The sequence below is a fragment of the Acomys minous genome, assembly GCF_964271855.1.
Source record: "Acomys minous genome assembly, chromosome: 11".
Classification (NCBI taxonomy): domain Eukaryota; kingdom Metazoa; phylum Chordata; class Mammalia; order Rodentia; family Muridae; genus Acomys; species Acomys minous.
In genome coordinates, this window is record NC_140492.1 from 1,836,325 (window position 1) to 1,860,587 (window position 24,263).

At 48.2% G+C, this 24,263-nt stretch overlaps 1 protein-coding gene and 1 long non-coding RNA gene across 4 annotated transcripts in view; both read left to right on the plus strand.

Annotated features, from left to right (window-relative positions):
• DSCAM (DS cell adhesion molecule) overlaps positions 1–24,263 on the plus strand; it is a 580,894-nt gene that overhangs the window by 407,831 nt on the left and 148,800 nt on the right. The window lies entirely within an intron of this gene.
• Positions 621–11,953, plus strand: LOC311608389. The gene is made up of 3 exons (XR_014782948.1): positions 621–752; positions 9,481–9,655; positions 11,786–11,953. It is a non-coding gene; the product is annotated as an uncharacterized lncRNA (long non-coding RNA).

Genomic DNA, 24,263 nt, shown 5'->3' on the forward strand with positions numbered 1-24,263 from the left:
GGACCACGCAAGGGCTGGGGCAGGAGCCCCTGAGGACCACGCAAGGGCTCAGTACAGCTTGCTTTCCCCTAGCCAGCACAGAGAGGAGATTGTCTTAGTGATGGTCTGAAAATAGCTCAAGCCTCACAGATCCTGTTTAAAAACGCTGTACGGAGCATGCTTGACGTGAGCCGATAGAGAATAATTGCAATTATTTTGCATGTGTGTGTGTTAATCTGAATGAGAGTCACAGACACTTGAACGTCCGGTTACCAGGTGATGGTGCCTGTTTGGGGTGAAGGGTTAGCTGGTGTAACCGCGGTGGAGGAAGTGGGTCTCGGAGATTACAAAGTGTCACCTGTGTCGTTTACTTTCTGCTTTGTGCTAGTGTTTGAAGAGGTGAGCTCCTAGCTCCCTGCTCCTCCTCCCAGGCCTCCAAGGCATGATAGACTCTTATCATAACCTCTAGACCCATAAGCAAAAACGAAGTCTTTTATAAGTTGCCTTTTGGCCTTTTGGCGTGATGTCTTGGGGGGGGGTAGCTAGGCACCGAGTACAGGGGCTTTGTGGCCTCACAGGCTTTTCTCTGGACCCCTGGTGCAGGCTCTATGACCCCACAACTGTTGTCATCTAGAGAATTCCGAGCTCTGCTGCTTGGAACAGAGCTGCAGTGACCTCCAAGCCCCTCCATCGCGGAACTGGAGAAGGAACTCCCCTGGGAGGCCATGTTTGCGCACAGGGCTGCAGAACTTCCTTTTGAAATGAGTGTCTAAGTGAGTTTGCAGTTTGGGTCTTTTTTTTTTTAAGTGTTTTTCTTTTATTAACATTTTTTAAAAGTTTGTTTCTGTGTGTATACGCATGCTCACGTACACGCTACAGTGCGTGCGTGAACGTGAAAGGACAGCTTGTGGGAGCCGGGGTCCCTCTTTCCTCCCTGTGGGTTGTCAGAGGTGGTGGGAAGCACCTTCACACACTAAGCCAGCTCAACAGCCCTGCTTTGGAGCTCCAGGGGGGCAGAGTCCAGCCATGGAAACCGCTCCCTGGTGTCTCAGTGCAAAGCTTCCCTGTAGCAGCTGCTGCCACTCCACCCTCCCACACACACACACACATGGCATCTGCTTTGTCTCCAATTGCCCCTTACACTCCCCATCCTGCCCGTGTCCACTCAGCCTCTTTCACATCTCTCTGCTCCGAGTTCTCCCCCAAAATTCTCCCTGACATGAAGAAACCAGCAACAACCATACTGTAACCTGAAGTGTGTATAATACTTTTCAATTTGGGCTCACTCAGGTTTTCAGGACACGGCCAAACACCCAGATTCTTTTCTGGGATATCATTGGAACGGTTTTTAGTCCAACAGCGTATTTGCTCCCTTCTGAAACCTCGTCCTCATCGCAAATCTGGGGTCCCAGTGTTCCAACAGCGTGTGCCAGTGGGAGCAACTGACAGCACGTGAAGGCTTTTCTCATCCACATCAGTAAACTTTTCCAAATTCCTTCCTCAAAATCCAAAGGTCCCGGAGCCGCCTGGCCTGATATTGTCTCAGCAGTGCCCCCACTTCTCAGGGCCAAGTTTCTGTATCAGTTAGATTTTCCTGATGGAAGAACTCAAGAGGGTTTATTTGCCTCGTGGCTTCAGAAATGTTTGTCCTCATAGAGGGGAAGGCGTGGCAGCCAGCGTCCTGGGTCTAGCTCCTCACGGGACCACAAACGATCACACCCAGAGGCAAGCGTATCCGTGAAGGTCCCTCACAAGTGGCCGACTCCTGGATGTAACCACAACCCGGGAGGCTGTACAGACACTCTAGGTGGGGTTACCAGCTGGGGACCCAGTGGTCAGGCACCCGAGCCTGCAGGTAGCACGTCAGCACTCAGTTCAGCATCTTTCTTTCACTCTGTGCTTATTGACTCCAACTTGTCTATTTGCTTTCATGAGCCTTGCGTTTCCTCACTCGGCTGTTTGGGAATAGTTATATGAGGTTGGTTTGAGGAGACAGTGGCAGCCGGTCACATGCAGACCTCACCCGTGCCCCGGTGTGCCTGTGTGTTGTCCACCCTCATCCTCGCTGGCGCCCACACTATAGAAACAGCAGGAGGGTGACGTGTAATAGCTAATGACATAGCAGAGACAGAGACACAGAGAAGACGGAGGAGAGAGGGGGGAGAATCTAAGTCAGCAAACGGTTTTTCTGTAAGCCACTTATAGCTGTTGGAGAAAGCTTACCGTCAGCTCCTGGGAGTTCTAGATTCTAATTTTTTAAATCTTATTTGAGCTTTTCTAAGAGTTTTTTCCTCCCCCATAAATTCTTAAGCTCAATTTGCCTACCACTATTTGGTGTCTTTTATGAAAGTAAAGAATAGTTACATGTGAACAATATTGAACATATTCAATAAGTAGTATTTAGAATGTATGACAAAATTGGACATATGGTAGAATGCGACCCTTGGTAGTATTAATTGTAGAGTGGTGCATGGTGAACTATGCTGGACGAGAGGAATGCCACATTTTATACAGTACAGATATTACTAATGAGTGTGCACATGAGGCAACCCCCCTCCGTGGACAACGATGAATGTTGACGGTCAGGCACAAATACTTTCATCCTGATGTGGTATTTGGTGGGAAGTTTTCTCTAAGGTGACTTGACAAGATGTAACATAGTCATAAAATGCCACCACTGTTGAGCCAACATGTTCATCCTGATCATCCATGGCAAAGACGAGACTTGTGTGTAGATTTGTGTAACTAGTGTCCTCACACCACTTCCTGGTGGTGCTTAGGCCACTGAGGGGGCACTCGCATGACTGGGCACTTACTGTGCTGATTCAGCTCAGGTATACCTTAATGCACATAGAAGATGCATAAGTACTTTTTAAAACTCCATTTTTAATTATTTACTCATATCACCTGAGAGTTTTATGTATTTTATATCATATCCAATCCCAGCCCTTCCCTGCTCTCTCTTCTCTACTCACCCAATTTTGTGTCTCTTTTTTTTTATCCTTCAAGACCTATTTGTGCTACCCAAATATTCTGGGATGTGTCATCTTCCCTTACAGTGTTAGCGACTAACCAGGGGCCTCCCTCTCAGAGAAAACTGTCTTCCCCCCTCTCAACACCTCTCAGCCACTGAGAGCTCACTGTTGGGGTGGGGGGTGGGGGTGTCTCCCATGCTTACCTTTGGTCTAGTTTGGCTTTTACAGGCCTTGTGTATGCTGTGTCTAACTCTGTGATTCATATGTGCATTTTCCCTGCTCTGTCCAGAAGGAAGTGTTTCCTTGTGGTCACCCACAGCCTCAGCCTTACACTCGGTCTCCCACATCTTTCACAGTGACCCGGGGCCTTGCAGGGGGTTTCAGTGTGCACACTTCCTTTAGGGATCAGCATTCTTCAGTCTCTTATTCTCTGCATGTTGGCCAGTTTGGGTCACATGTTAGCCACCATTTACAGGAAATAGACTCTTCTTGGATGAGGGGTGAGAGGCATATGGATATAAGGACAAGTCATTTGTGCACTAGTTCTTTACCCATTCATCCATCCATCCACCCATCTACCCATCCACCCATCCACCCACCCATCCACCCATCCACCCATCCACTCATCCACTCATCCATCCATCCACCCACCCATCCACCCAACCATCCATCCACCCACCCATCCACCCACCCATCCATCCATCCACCCATCCACCCACCCATCCATCCATCCACCCATCCACCCATCCATCCATCCATCTACCCACCCATCCACCCATCCATCCACCCATCCACCCACCCACCCATCCACCCATCCACCCATCCACCCATCCATCCATCCACCCATCCATCCACCCATCCACCCACCCATCCATCCACCATCCACCCATCCACCCATCCATCCATCCACCCATCCATTTATCCACCCACCCATCCATCCATCCACCCATCCATCCATCTACCCATCCATCCATCCATCCATCCATCCATCCACCCACCCATCCATCTACCCATCCATCCATCCATCCACCCATCCATCCATCCACCCATCCATCCACCCATCCACCCACCCATCCATCCACCATCCACCCATCCACCCATCCATCCATCCACCCATCCATTTATCCACCCACCCATCCATCCATCCACCCATCCACCCATCCATCCATCCACCCATCCATCCACCCATCCACCCACCCATCCATCCACCATCCACCCATCCATCTACCCATCCACCCACCCATCCATCTACCCATCCACCCATCCATCCATCCACCCATCCATCCATCCATCCACCCATCCATCCATCTACCCACCCATCCATCTGCCCATCCATCCACCCACCCATCCATCCATCCACCCACCCATCCATCCATCCACCCACCCATCCATCCATCTACCCATCCATCCACCCACCCATCCATCCATCTACCCATCCATCCATCTATCCATCCATCCACCCATCCACCCATCCATCCACCCACCCATCCATCCATCCACCCACCCATCCATCCACCCATCCATCCACCCATCCATCCATCCATCCATCCATCCATCCACCCATCCATCTACCCATCCATCCATCCATCCATCCACCCACCCATCCATCCATCCACCCACCCATCCACCCATCCATCCATCCATCCATCCATCCACCCATCCATCCACCCACCCATCCATCCATCCACCCACCCATCCATCTGCCCATCCACCCACCCACCCACCCATCCATCCACCCATCCACCCATCCACCCATCCATCCATCCACCCATCCATCCATCCACCCACTCATCCATCCATCCACCCATCCATCCATCTACCCATCCACCCACCCATCCACCCATCCACCCATTTTGCTACTATGCAATGGAGCCTCATAAGTACTGACTGACCCCTCTATCCATAAGCTGCATCACCAACTATACTTTCTAAAATTTTTAAATCAAGCCTCACTTTATTCATAATCAGCAAAAACAGCCCCAAGTAGTGTAACAAAAATGTTTAGAAATAAATGTCTTCTGAGAGGTTGAATACAAAACAATCTTGAAATACAGTTCTCTGCCCTGTGACATCTGAGAGGCAGGTTAGATTCTCTTTAGGAAAGAAGACCTGCAGTGTTTCAGAGTCAGACATGAGCAATCGATCTACTGAGTTCAGCTTGGGAGTGAGATAATTTTTTTTTCTTTTTGACTATTCACACCCAAACATCATTTAACACTATGGAAATTGAACTTGAAAAATAAGGTGAGAAACATAGAATTGTCAGCCTCAAAATGACACTCAGCATTTACTCCTGCACAGTGTCTCTTCTGTGCCATCACATGCTCAGGGAATGACAGTTCAGGTGTGGGATCAAGTGGCCATTCAAAATTCCCAGCCAAGGACACTGTGGTCACCTGTGCTGCTGTCCAGACCACCGCCTTGCCTTCCAGGAGCAAAAACCATTTTCCAGTGAATTAACTAGTCAAGTGGTGGGCGAATCCCTAACAGCATGTCAACAATTTTCCATACTCAGACTCTCACTGGCTGTGCCACGGATTGGGAATGCATGGCAGACATAAGGACATCAGCTAAATCTCAGTGGGACCCTGAAATAGGCATGCCTTTCTTGTAGGCATTTTAATTCTTTGTAGATGCAACTGGTTTCATATAAATTTCAACAAAAAAAATGATGATGTTTTGGGTCAGAGGCTAAGAGAAATGATTATGTGTGTTGAGTTGCTTGTTAAATATTCTACAGCAGCAATATTAGCATGAATGCACTTTTGTGACTGGACCTGTTTTGACAGTCTTGGGTTCAAACATCATGGTTTTACACAAGGGAGGAAGGGACTATTTTTCCCTTTCTGTAAACCATTTAGATGAATGTCATTTGTTCGTTATGCATTGGGCCTACTTGTTCAGCCAAGCACAGGCTTCCTGATTTAAATGCTAACCACACAAAATCCTCCTTATAGACCCATGGCTGGCTAACTCTTTATGTTGTGTGTTATCTGCTTTCACCACACTGTGGTCTACCTATGAGCTTTTGGAGCACTGGTCTCTTAGAATAATGGCCCCCCTCCAGTGTGTGCTTTAAATATTCTCTTTCTGTGGTAGCCAGGATGCTGGGCACATGTGAGAAGCTGGATAGAAGACAACATTTTCCATCCAGCTTGGGCTGAGTGAAAGCCACCTGAGCTCCCCAGGGAAAGAACAAGAGGGGCCTTTCTTTTTTCCTGGTTGCTATGGCCTGGCCAGTTATTGTCTGCCTAGGAACCAAAGTCCATGGAGACAATGACTGACAGTACCACAGCAGACCCCCAGTACTCAGGAGAAGGCTCCTGGGATACCAGAAATTACTAAAAGATACTGAAAGAGTGGGGTTAGTGGCATCCTTCTCAAAGTTGCACCCCCTTGTCCAAATGGGGTGTTTGAAAGAACGCAAAGGTGGAAGCCATAGCAAGGACTGTAACTGAGAAAAGGACTTGATAAAGCATCTTAAACATCAAGTTACATAAGATGGGAGAATGGTCTCTGGTTAGCCTCCCCACTACAGGGTGCTGAGGAACCACAAGCCTGCCCTTAAAGGTGAAGGAGAGAGACATAACATGAAGACTGAACCCCTTTTTATCTTATACCAATCAGCCTACTGCATATCTGCAAGCTCATGGGGAGAGTGGTGCTCTTAGCAGAAGCAGCAGATGAGGCCCTGGGACATCACCTAGGCAACGGTTATCTTTATAACCCACAAGGAGGAGTATGTGCAGGGCAGAGCTAGATGGACGCTGGCATTCGTTGACCACTGGTGTGGTCTGCCAAATTAATGACTGTGAAGACAGACGGAGAAAGATAACCTGGGGTTTGTACAGGGTTTTCCTCAGTGACAAGGGGGGGTGGGCTATGAGGGGAAGTCTGTGGTGCTGGCCTAGACTCAGGTTAACTTCAAAGGAAAAGAGCCTTAGTCAGCCTGGGCCCTGACTTCTCCTTTCCTATCTCTGAGCAGCATCTGGGTTGTATTTCCTAGCTTCTAGAATAACCAACTGTGGCTCCCTGAGTTTCCTTCTGTCTGCATAGAATCCTGCTGAAACTCCAGCAGGTGCAATGCAGATTTCCTGACCACCAGTGCCCTTCCTACAGATTCCTCACATGTATGCAAATGGGAAGGAGCCACAATTTGTAGTGGAAATGACCTCACAGGAAATGACCTCATAGGAAATGACCTCACAGGAAATGACCTCGCATGCACCTTGGGAACCTAAAAGCCACTGCCAGAGCCATTTCTCTTCAGTACTAAGCCTCATGCTTGATGCCAGCCCTGGGAACACACAGGAAGCAGGGATGTCCCCCCAAAAAACAGGCCCCTTCCCCTTACTGACAGTATGCTCATCTGTCACATGTCTTATGCTCATCCCCTAAGGTGAAAAAAAAATGTTCCCTGGATTTTATGGGACACAAACTGGAGTAAAATGTGCAGCATGCTTTCTTGTTAGGTTTGGGACTCACTCAAAGTCAGGATGAGTTATCCTTACCTTAATTGCTCATCAAATTTAAAGATGTATATATTTTCCGTGTGTGAATGTTTTGTGTGCATGCATGTCTATATAACAAATGTGTGCCTGGTGCCCACAGAGGCCAGAAGAAGGTGTCGGATCCTCTGGAACTAGAGTTCCAGACAGTGTGAACCGCCATGCGGGTTGGGAGTGGAACCCTGGTTTTTTTTAAGAGCAGCCACCGCTCTTAACCTCTCCGCCATCTCTCTAGTTCCACAGGGTTTGTTGCAAAATGCAGTTTCACCACAAAGAGAATAAGTGGAGGTTTAATCTAGGGTCAGATGTCAGTGGCCATGGTGAACACAGAGTCAAGCTGCTACAGATACCATACTCCGTGTATGTGTGCGTGGCAGGCAAGCCGTTGCCTGTGTGTGAATGCAGGTACCTCAAAGACCAGAAGAGGGTGTTGGAGCCACTGAAAATCAAATTACAGTAGGAGACACCCCATGTGGGTGCTGGGGACCAGACTGGGATCTTCTGCAAGAGCAGTACAGGCTTTTAATTGCTGAGCCATTTCTTCAGGTCTTCAAAACACTTTTTAAAATATGTTGGTAAAAATATAAGGTGGGTGGGGGTTACAGGGAGGCAGACATATCTCTGCTGCAGGCGCTAGGTGCCATGTGGTGACTCAACTCAGGCTCTTTGGAGGGTGGTAGTGGCCCTATTTATGCATCTCGAAAGGTACCCCCCCCCGATTGTCAGGGGACACTAGGTCAGACTCAGAGAAGGGCAGTGAGTTGCTATAAAGGGCTTAAAGATATTCCATGACAGGTTGGTTCAACTCTCCACAAACAATATTCTGCTCAGGCTGTCACCCCACTGAACCTTTGACATGGAAATTGCTCTTTCATCTCAGAATTTCAACTCAGGAGTTCTGGGAGTGAAAATGGAGGTATATTTGTGAAACCCACATTTCAGCACACTTACAGGGTTAGAATGAGACTCTGTATTAAGCAAGATGGAGGACAAAGACTGACACCTGCACATGTGTGCTGTGACATGAGCACACGTGTGATCAGATACATGGACAGACACACACACACACAAACACACACACACACACATACCACACACCACACACAGAGATGTCAAAGAGTGTTCAGAAAGAAGAGTGTCTGGACTCGGCATCACTGTGCCCTGTCATCAGGGAATGTGGGTTGTCCCGTGCCCAGCTGCAGCCAGTCTGCCGTGAGCCCACATCATGACCTGGATAGAGTGAGTGACCTTTGTTGTTGTGTGGGGCTTCTCGCTGCATTGCCCAGACCACGTGGCCCTGATCGTACAACATAGTATTAGGCAGGGTTAGGCTGTCAGGGGTGAGTAACGCCTGGGGTCATATGATGCTAGATATGGTTATCAGGGATGTAAGGATCACTGTTTCATTGTTCTCTTGTATGCATGGAGGAGTTCTTAATTATGAGTAAATAAACAGTAGTCACTATAAAAACACAGGAAAATGGGGCTATGTATTCGTTCCGCAGCCATAAAGCTGCTGACTGGCTTGTGGGCTCCTGGGGTCTCTGAATTCTGCAGACGTCATCACTCTGCAGAAGACACAACAGTGACCCAGGGCATCAACTCAGGGTCCAAACGCTCTGAGAGCTAATGAGGGCCTTGCCCTGGGAGTTTCAAGGACCCCGGGCTGAGCGGAAGCTTCATAGACGGGGAAGGCAGCAGCATATTGACCTGAGAGGACTGAAGAGCTGTCTTCTGAGGAGATTCAGCTCAGTCTCTCACACCCCGAGCTCTGTGGCTCTATCCAAACCAAGTGGTGCTGGTATTGCTGTGTAAGGGGAAAGTGGGTAGAGGGAGGGAGGGAGGGAGGGAGGGAGGGAGGGAGGGAAGGAGGGAGGGAACAGGGAGAGCACTATGCAATTAAGTCTTAGTAAGATGTCCACTGCTCCATGCCTATCAGGGAGAGAGGGTGATGTTGCCCTCCCTCTTAATACCCTGCCCTCTCTACCCCTGCTCCCTCCATTCCCCATCCCCTCCAGTCCCCCGCCTTTGGCACAGAACTTAAGAGACGCCAGAGCTTGAAGACTTCAAAGAACAGGGTCTCCCCTTTGAGTTCAGAGCACCTGCCACATCTGCCGCATCCTGCCTTGGAGAAGAAAGCCTCCTTCTCTGGGCTGTTAGGGGAAAGTGCATGTGAAGTGTACAAGCGCAAAGGTAGGCAGGACTCTTTACTGTGACTCCAGCAGGGTTTGGGGAGAAAGCATTTGTATCCAAGACAGTGCTTTCACTTTAGCCAAATAGGCAGACGTTAATCCACAGTAAGAGGCCCTGAAAGCCAATTATAACACCAAACATAAGTGTTATCTGTGTGTCCTTACTCATATCTATGTAAAGATGCCCTAGAAAAATACACAAGGAAGTGTCTCAGTGGGCACCTCTGTGAACCACACACTCCAGTAGAATGAGGGGAAAACAGGGTAAGAATAAAATATTCCTGCTTATTTTGACCTGTGTGAAATATCACCGCATTAAAAAAAAATTGTATGTATTAAAGTTTAAACAAAAAGCGAAAAGAATATCTGCTTAAATGCAGGATGTTGGGAGGATTTATCTCAACTCTTGGCATATTAGCCAACAGAAAGATAAACAGGGCACAAGGCTTAGATAATCCCATCAGCAAAGATGAAATAACATGAGTTACCAAACACAAAGGACAAAAGCCTGCTGAAAGCTGCAGACTCACACGCGTGTACCCTGCAAGCTCCGATTATTGTACATGGAAAACAGGGCGTCTGACTCAGGCCCAGCGTCCTGGTCGGCTGCCACTAACTCCTATGCTCTGCTCAAGCACAAGATCACAGTTTTGTCTGTTTCCATGTTGCCTTGGCCTAGTTACAGGAAGCCACCCTGCACAGCCGGTCCCGTGTATGGTGGACTGATGGCTCGTTCTCTGCCTTGAATCTTCTTTCTCCTTTGCAAATGATTTTATAGAATTTTTGTCTCCCACAAAAGAGAAAGAGATCAACACACATCACACACGCACACGCATGCACACGCACGCATGTGCACACACACAGGCATGCATGCACACACACACAAAGAGGATTATGACTTACACATTAGTTTATGAATATACAGGGTACACAATAAAAATTAAGTATTTCGCCATAGACTTATAAAAATAGTAAAGATAGAAAATAACTCTAGTGTCACAATTTGGCAAAGATGTGGAGACTGTGAATGGGTCTCAAATACTGCTAGTAGCAGTGTCGAGTGGCCCAGCCTCTCTGGAAACCACCAGACAGTTCCCTATAAAACGAGATGTCTGTGTAGTGTAACATAGCGGTTAAACTCTTGGGCATTTATCCCAGAGATCAGAAAACTTGTGTCCTCAAAAATATCCCTATATAGGAATGTTCGTAGCACATTTACCCACAAGAGCCCATACTTTCAAAAATCTCAATGTTCTTAGCAAGTGATAAGTCTAAAAACAAAACAAAACAAAAACCTCAACTCTTAATATAATCAACTCCTGCTGCTAAGTAAGGGAAAAAAAAAGAATATATTGTTGGGAAAGTAACCCAAATGGGTTTTAGACCCTTGCGCTACTTTTTAAAAAGTCAGCCTTGGGACTAGAGAGATGTGTCAGTGGTTAATAACACTGGCCAGTCTCCCAAAGGACCCAGGTTCAGTTCCCAGCACCCACATATCAGCTCATAACCATCTGTAACTCCAGTTCCAGGGAATCCAGTGCCACCTTCTGGCTTCTGCGGGCAACAGGCATGCATGTGATGCACAGACATACACACGGGCAAAACACCCATACACATAAAATAAATGAACACACATATGTATGTATGTGTATGTATGTATGTATATATATATATATATACATATATATATATATATATATATATATATATATATATATATATATATATATTTTAAAGGATCAACTTAAAGGGGTTGTACTTCTAAAATATTCCAGTAGTCCTAGAGGGCAGGAACAAGGTGGAAATGGGGCTGATGTTCATCCCAGGGAGCTCAGTGACAATGGAGCATCTGTGTACCTTGACTGTAGTGTGATGAAGTTTGATAGAATTTTATATGCACACACACACATGCAGATACACATGTACACACAAGTGCTCAAACACATCATACACACATGTGCAGACACATATATAAACACATACACTATGCATATGTACATGTGCACACACATGCACGCACACACACATGCACGCACACGCACGCACACGCACATACACAGTGAATGCGGGGGGGGGGGGAGTCTGGAAAGGTAGTTCTCTAATGCTATTCAATATTATGTTGCAACTTCAGAAAAATCACAATATGAGGAGAGCTGGGTAAAGCGCATGCAGGACACCACAGCAGCTTTGCAACTTCCTGTGAGGTTTGCATTCCAAAATGAATAATTAAAAGAAAAACGAGTGCCAGAAGAGCACAGGTGGGTCTGTGTGTTCATTAACTGTGATGTGTTCATTAACTGCCCAGGACCCCAGAGAAGGCAGATCATCACAGGAAGGTGAGGCGAGAGATAGGGTATGAGCTGGCCGCCAGCTGACCTGTGGCAGCGAGACTCCAGAAATAGAGACATTTCCCACAAGGCCTGGACAGGGAGAATTCTCTTCAAGACTGCAATGTGCTTAGTGGAGCAGAGAGAAAAATGCTGGGAGTTTCCCAGGGTGAGGCTTGTGGCTGGGTAGAGGGACAGGAAGTCGGTCACTTGGACGGGGGTCCAGCAGGATGAAAAGGGGTATCCGTAGTTACAGGCTGTGGGCATTGAGTCCTGGTGGGTGGACCACTGCGCCTTGCAGTGAGAGGTGAGGAAGATGAAGATGGCGAGTCAGGAATCCGAGCCAGGAAAGACACAGCCCAGCCCAGGCATGCTGTCTGAGGCTTGACTGAGGCTTGAGCTAGGGTAACAGCCACAGAACCTGAAAGAAAACATCAAACTGGAAATTTTCTGGATTAACATTGTCTCTGACTGACTCTGGGTCCAGAGATCCATCTAAGCTTGAGTCTGGGACACGGGACCAGTGAGAGTGAGTGGGCCACGTGGCAGAGTGCTGACCAATTGAAGATACCCATTAGGCTTGGGGAGTATGAAGGGTAGTGTGGGTTTCCAGGTCACCGTTAGAATAGCCCACCAGAGCTGGACATGGTGGGTCATACTCACAACATCAACACTTGGGAAACCAGGGCTACAGAGCCCGACCCTGTCTAAGAACAAACAATAGACAAGTGATCCAACCCAAACCAGAAAGCCACCAGCGCAGGGATCCCTACAGGGTCTAGAAAGCACGAAGCCGTTCCTCAGACCCGTTACTTCCTCGAGATCAGTTCATTCATCACCTGACCTCACCAGCTCTGCTCTCCCTTGGCAACCTCCTGCCATGGCTGTTGTCAAGGCAGAGTCAGGTGCACCTTATCCACCATAGCAACCAACTCTGAGTTCCCCAGTGACAGAAGACGACGCAGGGTAAAATCACCCACTGTCCAAGAGGCTAAGGCTTCCTCTCTGAGCCCACAGAGCATCAAGCCTATAATTAACCTTGATTGTGGGTCTCGGAATAGCACCCCCTCATCTAGCCATCAGCTCCTTTGTTCTCCACGCCTCCCAGGAGAAGTCACAGTAGTTCAGGCCTTGTCTTTGGGTCTATTTGTGTTGAGAAACTTCTGCTTCATTCTGGAGAGAAGGATGTTTACCTTATAGTTTATTGCAATATAGTTTATTGCGAGCAATTTTCCAGCTGAGTAATCTCCCGAGCCAACACAAGCGTGCATTGTTAGAATAAAATTTCATTTTGACATGCCTGGGTGCTTTTTTACTTCATGCATGTGGCATATCATAAATTTTATTTTATTATTACTGTGTGTGTTTTAGAGAGAGTGTGTGAGTGTCTGGATGTGTGTGTGAGAGTGTGAGTGTGTGTGAGGGAAAGTGTGTGTGAATGTGTGTAAGAGAGTGTGACTGTGTTGAAGAGTATGTGAATGTGTGTGTGTGAGAGAGAGAAAGTGTTTGTGTGTGTGTGTGTGTGTGTGTGTGTGTGTGTGTGTGTGTGTGTGTGTGATGATCGAGAGGTTTACATGCCATGGTCTGTGTAGTAGTCAGAGGACAACTGTAGGAAATCAGTTCTTTCTACCATGACTTCCAGATATTGAATTCAGATGGTCAGGCTTGTATGAATATCCTTTTACCTGCTGAACCACCTCAGACTGTGTGTGTGTGTGTGTGTGTGTGTGTGTGTGTGTGTGTGTGTGTGTGTGTGTACTGTTAGTGCACGTGTGTGGTGGCCAGAGGACAACTTCAGAAGTCGTCCCCAGGAAGACCTCCAGGCCTTTGAGACTGCTCTCTCTCGCTCTGATCTGAAGCTCACTGATTGGTCAGGGTTAGCTCACCGTCCCGCCCCAGCAGTCCTGTTTCAGCCACCCCAGCTCTGAGCTTACAAGCATATGCGTCATGTCTGCCTGGGCATTTGAGTGAAACATGGTCCTTACACAGACAATCATGTGAGCGTGTGAGCACGCCCACAGAAGACCTACCAAGCAAGAAGAAAGGCTGATGGCTATGACGGGAAGTCCACCAAGCACACGCAGCCAGCTTTCTGAGTTTTAAGTATACTTGAGTGTTTCCTAAACAAGTATTCTCTTCTGTAGACAATTCTTTTAAATCCCCATAAAGGTTCCTGTGATCACTGAACTGTGCATGTATATGTAATCAATTTCATAGGATAAAATTCAGCCAATTGATTCCTGGGGTTCAAAGACAAAGAGACTGCTCTATATGTGTCTCTCTCTCTCTTTCTCTCTCTCTCTCTCTCTCTCTCTCTCTCTCTCTCTCTCTCTCTGTGTGTGTGTGTGTGTGTGTGTGTGTGTGTGTGCACGCGCACGCACACATGCCCATGCGTGTGTGTGTGCCTGCACATTCATGTGTTTGGTGCGCACATATGCAGATATGGGTGTGTATGGAGGCAGAGGTCTGAGGTTGAGAATTCTCAGTCTTTCTCAGCTTTATTTATTGAGGCAGGGTCTCTCTCTGAACCCAAACCAAGTGAGAAATGGCACCCAAGGTTGACCTGTGGCTTGCATACACATATTATGTAAAGACACTACACACACACACACACACACACACACACACACACACACACACAAGAATAGAGAGGATAGCACTGTGGGCTTTCTTCATGAGAAGACAGCGTTATCTAATGTTCTTCAATAAACTGAAGTCTGTTTCAGCTTTTCCTGCGCCAGCCTTGTGTGTGAATATGTGGGATCACATGTGTGGGTAGTATGTGTATGTGTATGTGTGGGACCATATGTATGGGTGGTGTGTGTGGGATCATATGTGTGGGTAGTATGTGTAGGATCATGTGTGGGTAGTGTGTGTAGGATCATGTGTGTGGGTAGTATGTGTGGGATCATATGTGTAGCTTGATACATGTTAGTTATGTGTGGAATCATGCCAGGTTAATGTCTACACGGAAGGACAGAGGAGCAGTGAGGAGAGAGGACATTGCCTTTCATGCCTCCTCGGCTGTTCAGCTTGAGACCAGGTGTCTGGGACAAACCAAGTCTTGGAGCTCTGGGGCGCACTCCGTGCATGAATGGACAGTGCATGAAAGCTGCACAGATCCCAGCATGCACCTCTCAGCAGTGCTCATTTTTCCCTCATGTTTTCTGGGACTCGATCTTCCTAGTAGGTTTCTGCTTCATTTAGAAGTGCCAATACCTCAATTAGTGCATGCTCACGCCCTTTGGGAGGGACAGTTACACATGTGGCTTCACAGGCCTCGGGAGCCTAACCCCCTCCCCTGAGAGCACCTGGTTATAACACACCTCCTCGCTAGCAGCCCGAGTTTGCTGACAGGCCCCTCCTCAGCTGTCAGGAGCAACAACAGACAGTCAGGAGGCATTGGCGAGATGCTGCCTGACTCTGGGAAGCCACCAGATATGCGCAGCTGGCCTCATGGATTTACAAGTAGTGTGAGGAAGAGCCTTGGTTGTGGGTGTGCCTGTGTGTGCACTGCATGCGGGTGTGTTACACATGTTCGTGCATGTGTACGTGTGTGTGTGTGCGCGCGTGTCTGTTACACATGCACATGCCTCCTGGCATTTATCCAAAAGCTAGGACACGGCTTCTGATTCTGTAGCATCACTAATACTGCATGCACTTCAGCACTCAGCAGAACTCCCCTCTCCCCACTGTGAATGAGCAAGGGAAGGACAGTGACTTCCTGCTCAGCAGGCTGTGCTCGGTGCTCCTTGCCGAGACTGAGGCTTTGCTTTCTTATCCAGGCTGCTCGGATCTCCACAGACACTGAGCCGAATGTTTTCTCTAGAAGCATGTAAAACCAGGCAAGCTCACAGAGTTGTGTGAGAGCTTCGAAGTTCCCCAGCTTAAAAATACTGCTACATAACAAATCTAGAATCATGTAATTTTCAAATACATGCTGCAAAACACTGCACATTGTCTTGGTTTTTGCATAAGGTTTGGGAGGAAGGATTTGGGATAATTCAAGTGAGAAGGCTGCAGTGATGCCTTGCCTGCTCTGCAAGGGGACTCTGTTATCTAAGGGGACTGCCCTGTGGGCTGACATTGGAGAATAACTGAGGAAGACACCAGAGGTCAAGCTCAGGCCTCATCGTGCAAGCTCATACACACACACACACACACACACACACACACACACACATTATACTACAGCTTTAAACCTTCACAATCTCGCTCTAGCTATAACCTTCACTTGGCTTTTTGTCTTTCCTGAGTGTGCACTGCTAAACATACTTATTTAAAACCTGTTTGACGTGAAACAGTGTATAACCAAATCGGGGAAAGCAACTGCGGACAGAAGTCTCAGCTAGTGACTAAGCTCATGCACAGTTCGCACAGGAGGGAGGCATCGGCACTGTGCTCACTTGACAGATGCGGAGGAACAGGCACAGAGTATCGCATAGGCTTGTGGGGTGGAGGAAGCTTGCACTCAGCCCCTGTGCCAGCCAGAGCCAGGCTTGGACCTCCAGGGCGGAGGGGAGGACAGGCCGAGGCTTCAGCAAGGGCAGTGTCACCAGAGCATTTCTTCAAGTTGCTAGGGGGTGGGGCATGTAGGATGCACATTTCTAGAAAGTTCCAGGTAATGTTCCGGGTTCCTCCCAGAGAACTGGGTTTTTTAATAAATGAATAACACACAGGCCTGAGGAGCTGAAAGTTTGTACAGCCATCTTCAAAAGCTGTATAGTTTTATAAATTTGTAGATCCTCACAGACCATGACTGGAAACCCCTCTCTAACTCTCTAACCACCCGTGGGTAACTCATGAATAAAAGACCCACAACGGTGCTCAGAGCTGGCAAAGGTCAAAATCTGAAAACTGGGGTCGTGTGGGTATGGCTCAGTAGGTGAAGCGCTCAGCAGACAAATCTGAAGACTAGGATTCAGATCCACAACACCCATGTAAATGGCAGGTTGAGTGTGGCATTCTGCCTGTAATCCAGCTTGCAGGGTGCGGAGACAGGAGATCCCCAAAGCAAGCCGGTTAGCTACCATGGCCAAATTGGCCACCTGCCTGAACACACAAGGTGGACACTAATTAAGGCAAACAGCATAAATCAATCCCTGACCTCCACAGGCATGTGAACACGTGTGCACACATGCATGTACCTATATATATATGAACATGCATACACATGCACTTATACAGCACACATATCCACACTAACACCACCACCTCCAAAAAACCCACCTAAACTGAAAATCCCAATAAACAAAGAAATATACAACAATGGAAAAAAACTGGGCTCTGTCTATCAATATACGTTATATATGTATATATTGGCAAGGCACATAAAATGCAGCCATGTGGTGCTATTTTATAAACAAATCAGAACCAGGCAAGGCTGCACTGAGTGGTGCATGAATTCATACACAGGTGGGGAGACTGTCAGCTGTGTGGATTACAAATTTCCCCTTGGTACTTAGCTGCCTGTAGGACCTGGAAGAAACCTGAATGGGTCTTACTTTCTGAATCATAAAATGGAGGGAACATCAGTGCTTGCCTCGTAGAGTCACTATAAAGACAAAAAGCTTATTTAAAAAAAAATATGAGCCTAAGCACCAGCCACCATTGTTGTGACGCCAGTACTGTTGGTTGACAAAGGCACTCACTCAGTAAGGAACAATACGAAGGTGAATGCCACGTACAAACACACCAGCACCCAGTGCAAGGAACTGAGAATATTAGTTACTGGCTTAAAGGAAGAAAAATTTTTTGATTATTGACACAGATAGAACCCAAATGTGGCTTTAAACGGGGAAGACATTTCTGAAATTTAGGCAAAACATGTTAAGAACTATTTCAACTCAAAGGCAAGAAAGACAGAAGATTTAGGGTTTGGTTTTTCCTGGACAAAAGTCTGTAGGTAGAAGAAGCCTCTGGGATTCCTAAGAATCAGTTCTGTGCTCTGCTGCCCGGGAACCCAGTGAGTTCCAGGGAGCCTAGGCCGGGTGCCCAGGCAGCAGCCCAGCAGAGAGCTGTGGTGTTGATCACCAGCCTGTGTTTTTAGCGAGGATAATGGCTCATCTTCTGTGTTTCTCCATGGCAAGAAGCATCTATATGTGACGCACATGCTCCAAAGCCAGATCACAGCCCGGGGCCCAATGATTCACTGTGTCCATCCCCAAGCCACCTGGAAACTGCTGGCTCTGTTTCCATGGAAACTGCTTGCTTTCCAAAAAACTGTATCAGAATCCTTGATGAGGACAAAAAAAGTGGCTTAGAGAGAGAAAGAAAATCCATTTCTAAGCTCGAGGAGGATCAACGGGAGCCTGGCATCTATCTCTCTCATGGTCCTGCAGTAGGCAGCCAGAGCATCCTGGTGACATTGTGGCAGCTCCTCTGCAGCCAGTGATGGAAGGCCATACCCAAGACAGAGGTCACAGACACCCTATAATTTCATCTTGGAGAGATGAGCCACTGACTGCTTCAGCCATATCTGTGGCCACACGTTCTGGTGGCTCAGGAGAATGTGGAAGGAAGTGCCATGGAGAGTGACCACAGAGCGTGGCCACAAGGCGTGAATTCCGAGAGGGCCGTTGTCTAGGAGATTGATCAAAGCATCCTCCATGGCCTTCTTCTAATCAGTACCCTAGCCCTCACTCGCTTTGCGTACGGCCATGGTCTACGGCAGTTTTCCCATCTATCTTTTACTGTCACTTCAGCTAGAAGTACAAGTCTATTTATTTACTAATCCTTCTTTTCCCTCTAATTATCAGTGAGGTTTTTTTTTTCTTGTTAGGCAAAAACAGTGTATCTATACATATAACCATATGGGAAAGAAGAAAATAATCAGGAAGAAGTAGCTTGCTCCGTCTCTGTGTAAACGGAAAAAAAAATACTGTTTTAATATCTTTTGGTTAATATTCATGCCTGTCATACAATATAAATCAAATTTCTTCCAATAACGGACCAGAAACAACTTCAGAGTGAATCTGATATGAAGCCTAAGCGCTCTGTGTCATCGCCCTGACAGGTTTCATCACGTCAGCCAGCCTGGCCCCACTGCCAGGAAGTGGGGACGCTGTCCTCCTGCTGAAGGCTCAGCATCAAAGACAGTCCACTGTAGCTCAGAAACAAAACAAAACAAAACAAAACAGGCTTCATTAATGGTAATAATCAAAGTAACTTCATTATGTAAAGTACAGTGACCCAGCCGAGGAGATATTTCAGTGTGGCTAAGAAGTTATTAATTCCTGGCAGGAGAGATCATTTTCTTCACAGGGATTACAGCTGCCCAGTAGGGCAACCTCTCTCACTAGAACTTTTATGAACAGGAAGTATTCGGGCAGGAGGCATTTATGACCCTGAGGCAGTGCTAACCATGGCCTGGGATTCTGCAAGGCCTCTCTTCAGACACCCCTCTGACATAATCCCATTAATTGTCACCGAAGCCACCCAGGGAGCTATGGCTCTCTGTTCTCACATATGAGGAAAACTGGAATGGAGCAGAGACGGTGAGGCCCCAAACTGGAAAGAGGCGTCTTGGCCTTACAGCAGCTGGAGGGGGAAGCAGGCAAAGAACTTTCTCCTTTTTTCCCCTCACACAGTTCTTCCTGCAGGCTTGTAAAACAATGTTTTGTCCACTGAGAATCACAGGAAATTGTTCACCAACCCCAAAGTGTCCGATGATAGAGTGCATGGTCTGGACATTTGTTGAAACATTGTTTCCCTTTTTAAAGGGAAAAGAAAATTCTGCCATATACAGTAATATAGATAAAACCTGCAGATGCTGTGCCCAACAGAGCAAGCTAGACACTAAGGATAAACACTGCAGGGATCCACTGGTTTAGGGTCCAACCTGTAGCTACATTGACACAGCTGGAAGTTCAAAGCACACAGCATGTGTCATTGTTAGCTCTTGTGGAGAACTTGTGACTCTTCACAAAGAAATTGCTGGAGAAGATGCATGAAAAAAAGGAAAAATGGGGAATGTGAAGGAAGAAGGAAGGAAAGACAGAGAGAGAGGGGATGACAGGAAAGGGACAATGCCAGAGCTGGAGAAAGCCATGGCTACCAAGGGATGGGGTTGCCTTGCATTGCCAGATGAGCTCAGGTGGTAGCTGGTCATGAAGCACCTTTACCTGTGGAATCATCTCCCCACACTTCAGGAGGTGAGATGAAAGCAGTGAAGCCTTTATGGCATCGGATGTGGGAGAAATAGGTCAGGAGCAGCAACCGCTGAAGGTTCCAGCCATGTTCTCCACGTCGGTCTACTGCCATGTTAACAGCCCTCCGCCACAATGTTATTGGCATTTTAACTCACTATGACAGGCTGTCTGCCCCTCCCCACTATGATAGACTATCTGCCCCTCCCCACTATGATGGACTGTCTGCCCCACCCCACTATGATAGACTATCTGCCCCTCCCCACTATGATGGACTGTCTGCCCCTCCCCACTATGATAGACTATCTGCCCCTCCCCACTATGATGGACTGTCTGCCCCACCCCACTATGATAGACTATCTGCCCCTCCCCACTATGATGGACTGTCTGCCTCTCCCAACTATGATGGACTGTCTGCCCTTCCCCACTATGATGGACTGTCTGCCTCTCCCCACTATGATGGACTGTCTGCCCTTCACTATGATGGACAGTCTGCCCTTCCCCACTATGATGGACTGTCTGCCCCTCCCCACTATGATGGACTGTCTGCCCCTCCCCACTATGATAGACTATCTGCCCTTCCCCACTATGATGGACTGTCTGCCCCTCCCCACTATGATGGACTGTCTGCCCCTCCCCACTATGATAGACTATCTGCCCCTCCCCACTATGATGGACTGTCTGCCCCTCCCAACTATGATGGACTGTCTGCCCTTCCCCACTATGATGGACTATCTGCCTCTCCCCACTATGATGGACTGTTTGCCCTTCCCCACTATGATGGACTGTCTGCCCCTCCCCACTATGATAGACTATCTGCCCTTCCCCACTATGATGGACTGTCTGCCCCACCCCACTATGATGGACTGTCTGCCCCTCCCCACTATGATAGACTATCTGCCCCTCCCCACTATGATGGACTGTCTGCCCCTCCCAACTATGATGGACTGTCTGCCCTTCCCCACTATGATGGACTATCTGCCTCTCCCCACTATGATGGACTGTTTGCCCTTCCCCACTATGATGGACTGTCTGCCTCTCCCCACTATGATAGACTATCTGCCCTTCCCCACTATGATGGACTGTCTGCCCCTCCCAACTATGATGGACTGTCTGCCCTTCCCCACTATGATGGACAGTCTGCCCTTCCCCACTATGATGGACTGTTTGCCTCTCCCCACTATGATAAACTATCTGCCTCTCCCCACTATGATGGACTGTCTGCCCCTCCCAACTATGATGGACTGTCTGCCTCTCCCCACTATGATAGACTATCTGCCCTTCCCCACTATGATGGACTGTCTGCCCCTCCCCACTATGATGGACTGTCTGCCCCTCCCCACTATGATAGACTATCTGCCCTTCCCCACTATGATGGACTGTCTGCCCTTCCCCACTATGATGGACTGTCTGCCCCTCCCCACTATGATAGACTATCTGCCTCTCCCCACTATGATAGACTATCTGCCCCTCCCCACTATGATGGACTGTCTGCCCCTCCCCACTATGATAGACTATCTGCCCTTCCCCACTATGATGGACTGTCTGCCCTTCCCCACTATGATGGACTGTCTGCCTCTCCCCACTATGATGGACTGTCTGCCCCTCCCCACTATGATGGACAGTCTGCCCCTCCCCACTATGATGGACAGTCTGCCCCTCCCCACTATGATGGACAGTCTGCCCCTCCCCACTATGATGGACTGTCTGCCCTTCCCCACTATGATGGACTGTCTGCCTCTCCCCACTATGATGGACTGTCTGCCCCTCCCCACTATGATGGACAGTCTGCCCCTCCCCACTATGATGGACAGTCTGCCCCTCCCCACTATGATGGACTGTCTGCCCCTCCCCACTATGATGGACTGTCTGCCCCTCCCCACTATGATGGACAGTCTGCCCCTCCCCACTATGATGGACAGTCTGCCCCTCCCCACTATGATAGACTATCTGCCCCTCCCCACTATGATGGACAATCTGCCCCTCCCCACTATGATGGACTGTCTGCCCCTCCCCACTATGACAGGCTGTCTGTCCCTCCCCACTATGATGGACAGTCTGCCCCTCCCCACTATGACAGGCTGTCTGTCCCTCCCCACTATGATGGACAGTCTGTCCCTCCCCACTGTGATGGACAGTCTGTCCTCCCCACTGTGATGGACAGTCTGTCCCTCCCCACTGTGATGGACAGTCTGTCCCTCCCCACTGTGATGGACTGTCTGCCCCTCCCCACTATGATGGACAGTCTGCCTCTCCCCACTATGACGGACAGTCTGCCTCTCCCCACTATGATGGACTGTCTGCCACTCCCCACTATAATAAACTGTCCCCCATACTCTGATGGGGTGTCTGCCCCTGCCCACTATGATGGACTGTCTGCCCCTCTCTACTGTAGTTTTCTATTTTCCCATAATTTCTCATCAGTAATAACTGACGAGACAACTCACAATGCACCCCCTGAAAGCAGTTGGTCCTGTCTGCCTCTCTGGAGTCCATCATTAAATGAAGGCCATGCAGTCAGTTAGTCAGTTGGGTATATCCACACAGGTCACCACACAACACTACATGAGGTTGGATCTAGGCTTGTGATCACTTTCTTCTTAGATATGTCATGTACAAAACAGGTCCTGACAGAGTCAATCCTTGGACACATCTTCCATCCTCTGGAAACAGGGCCTGGTCTGTTGGCACATAAGGAGCCTCTCTCCGTTGCCAGATTCAAAGCAGCAGAGTCCGTGAGGGCGACTTCCGTTCTTGTGTCTCTTGTTTGAGACCCTTAGTGGTTCATCCTTTCACTTAAGAACTCAAATAGAGCAGTGACAATTATGTATTGGCAAATGTTGGTTTTCTGTTAGAATAATAGCAAAAATAACTCATAAAAATCTGTGCATGGCTGTGGATCCGGCAACAGGTCTGTAGTTTTGTTTGTTTGTTTTGACATTCTGTCTGTGATTTTATTAGGATTAAATGTTGCGTTTGGGGAAGTAAGAAATAAGCTTGCGTAAGCACCTTCGCAGGCTGCACTCAGCAGGTCAGAGCTCAGGCTGCTCCTTCAGAGAACCCAGGTTCACGTCCCAGGACTCTCTTGCCCCTTCAAATTGCCTGTGACTACAGTTCCCGGGCCTTCAGTGCCCTCTTCTGGCCTGTTTAAGCACCTGCCGTGCACACGGTATAGACATACATGCAGGCAAAGCATCCACGTGCATTACACTTTAAATATGCTTAATTGTCCTTATGACTCAGAGCATCTCCATGGACTCCCTAGGATCTCTCTTGGTGTCACAGCCTTGATAGTCCAAGCCCCTCCCCCAGCCCCTCCTCTAGCCACCCAATCTCTTTTCCAAGTGAATGGAGAGACTCTGACTTCCCAGGAGATCAGATGTTTGTACTTTCAGACCTGAGAGAGCCCAGATGACCTGGAGTAGCTGGTCACCGGTGTGTGTGTGTGTGTGTGTGTGTGTGTGTGTGTGTGTGTGTGTGTGTGTGTGTGTGTATGTATGTATGTATGTGCACGCGCGCGTGTTTGTGTGTGTTGATGGGATGATTCTGAATGGGACCCAATCCGGTGACAACCTGGTTGACACTTGAATCATTATAAATGTTGACAGCTGCTCCTCTCCAGCTTTCTCTCTTCTTCTTTGCAAGGTGGAAAGAGTGAGTGGGCTTATCCAAAATGTGAAGGTTGTTGTTCGATTCTGAGCTTGGTCTAGTCTCTCAGCTGGAGAGCAGAATCATTTGAAAGTCATTAACCAGAGTGAGAAGTATTATCTCAAACACTACTTTTATAAGTGTCTTAATAATTAACTGCTAATGGGAGGGGTGAAGGAAGGCCAGGTTCTAGCATTAACCCACTTCAACAGTACGAAAACACCCCCACTATGGCCAGTGTCAAATTAAGGAGGTTACATCCCTGTCACTGTGCCTAGAGTCAGACAGGGAGATGCCTGTTCACACTCCCTGGCCAGAGGCTGCAGCAACCCTGCATGGCTGGATCTTTTAGAAAGTAGGTCAGAAGATGCTCGGAACACAGCACAAGAATGCAGACTCGCTGAGAGGTAACGGAGCTGCGGCGTAGCCCTGTGGCTAATGAGCAAAGCTTAGGAACCAGTTTCTCCTGATGTAAAACAGCACCTGC